Source organism: Schistocerca serialis, chromosome 4, assembly GCF_023864345.2.
Source record: "Schistocerca serialis cubense isolate TAMUIC-IGC-003099 chromosome 4, iqSchSeri2.2, whole genome shotgun sequence".
Classification (NCBI taxonomy): Eukaryota; Metazoa; Arthropoda; class Insecta; order Orthoptera; family Acrididae; genus Schistocerca; species Schistocerca serialis.
The window spans coordinates 22159868-22162212 of NC_064641.1; the positions used below are offsets into that span (position 1 = coordinate 22159868).

At 47.2% G+C, this 2345-nt stretch overlaps 1 non-coding gene across 1 annotated transcript; it reads right to left on the minus strand.

Moving 5' to 3' along the window:
• Positions 1 to 1731: 1731 nt before the first annotated feature.
• Trnak-uuu (transfer RNA lysine (anticodon UUU)) lies at positions 1732 to 1806 on the minus strand. Its single transcript has one exon. It is a non-coding gene; the product is annotated as a tRNA-Lys (tRNA).
• Between the last annotated feature and the right edge of the window lie 539 nt (positions 1807 to 2345).

The following is a 2345-nucleotide window of genomic DNA, read 5'->3' on the forward strand; positions in this document are numbered from 1 at the left end:
TGATATTGCTCGAGTGTCTGGAGGGGGCCATATTGAACATCTCTGAACTTGTTTTTGAGTGAAAAAAAACCTTTTTAAATACTCTTTGTAATGATGTATAACAGAAGGTTATATTATGTTTCTTTCATTAAATACACATTTTTAAAGTTGTGGTATTCTTTTTGAATCACCCTGTATTTCACCATTTTCAAAAATGAAAGTGTTTAAAGAAAATTATTTTTCCTTTTCAAGTTTATTTAGGCTCTATTGTTGATGGTGGTTGGGGGAGACAGGGTGGTGGGTAATGGTATCAGGAAAGTGGAAACCACTGTTTTGCAGACTGCGAACATGAGGTGACCTCGCACACACTCACTGGTAAAACGAAAGTGTACTTTAAGTTCGTGTAGTAGAGGTTTATATAGTTCGGCACTGACTGCTCAACAGCCCCAAGTGCCACGGTCAAGGATCACCAAATGTTCAGGCGACTTGGCCACAAAAACGTGGCCGTGTTCCTGTAAGGCGCTTCTCGCTGACAGGCTTTGACGACCAGGTAGGAACTGGCCGTAGCGCCGGGCTGAAACACGAGAGGCCACGACTGTGCGGGAGAAAAACAGGCGTAGCCCTTTAACGGCGAGCAGCTCCCCGGCTAACACGTGTAGCTGTACCGTTTTGTCGGTTGCTACCTCACCTCACACAGGGGGGCGTCAGCTGTAATATACAGCGATTAGTGAGTGCCAGAAACACTGAACTACAACTCCATCTATACTCCGCAAACCGTTGCGAAGTGCATGGCAGAGGGTGCTTTCCATGGTGCCACGTGTTAAAGTTTGTTCCCTTTCCAATGGCGTACGAAGCACGGGAAGAAAGACCACTTAAATTCCTCTCCGCTTGCTGCAGTTAGCCTAATTTTGTCTTTACAGTGATACGTAACGGATGAGATATACGAGGGGCGCTCAAAAAGTAATGCAACACTTTTTTTTTCGGACAATTTCGGTTGAAGAAATGCGGAATTTGTTGTGGGACATCGTGGAATATTCCTGCTTCAGCCCCTATAGTTTTAAGAAGCTGACAGGGGGCGGTGTTACACGCAGCCTTCAAAATGCCGTCTGTAACGAAGGTGCGTTCCAAGCAGAAAGCTGTCACTAAGATTCTTCTAGTAGAAAATCACAGCAGAGCAGATATTCATAGGTAACTGAATAATGTCTACGCAGAGCTGTCAGTGAACAAAAGCGCGTTGAGTCGTTGGGTGAGGCCTCTGTCATCATCGCACCAAGGTCGCGCAAACTTGTCCAGTCTCCTGCATGCCGGCCGGCCGCAATCAGCTGTGACTCCTGCAATTGCTGGGACGTGCGGACACTCTCATTCGAGGTGATCGACAGATTACAGTCGACCACCTCGCTACTCACATCGACATCTCTGTTGGCAGTGCTGACACACTCGTCCACCATCTCGGTTACTCAAAGGTGCGTGCCCCCCTGAGTTCCTCGCCGCTTCGCTCAAGACCATAAAGAGAAACGAGGGACCATTTGTGCGGAGTTGCTTGCGCGTTACGAGGCATTTCAATACCAATCCTGTCTCTGATGGACAAAGCATTTCTTGTAGCGTCTGCCACTGTAGTCTGTTGCACTCTTGTGGCGACTAAACGATCCAGTGACGAAATGCGCCACTCTTCGTTGTGAAATGATAATTAAATGGACACCCTAGCTGCAAACAGGCGTCGATGTACTTCATTGGGGACATGTTGAAAATGTGTGCCCCGACCGGGACTCGAACCCGGGATCTCCTGCTTAAATGGCAGACGCTCTGTCCATCTGAGCCACCGCGGGCACAGAGGGTAGTGCGTCTGCAGGGACTTATCCCTTGCACGCTCCCCGTGAGATCCACATTCCCAACATGTCCACACCACTACATTCGCTTTTGTCATCGGTCTACTTACTGACTGGTTTGATGCGGCTAACCTACTCATCTCAGAGTAGCACTTGCAACCTACGTCCTCAATTATTTGCTTGACGTATTCCAATCTCTGTCTTCCTCTACAGTTTTTGCCCTCTGCAGCTCCCTCTAGTACCATGGAAGTCATTCCCTCATGTCTTAGCAGATGTCCTATCATCCTGTCCTTATCAGTGTTTTCCACATATTCCTTTCCTCTCCGATTCTGCGTAGAACCTCCTCATTCCTTACCTTACCAGTCCACCTAATTTTCAACATTTGTCTATAGCACCACATCTCAAATGATTCGAGTCTCTTCTGTTCCGGTTTTCCCACAGTCCATGTTTCACTGCCATACAATGCTGTTACTCCAGACGTACATCCTCAGAAATTTCTTCCTCAAATTAAGGCCGGTATTTGATATTAGTAGACTTCTC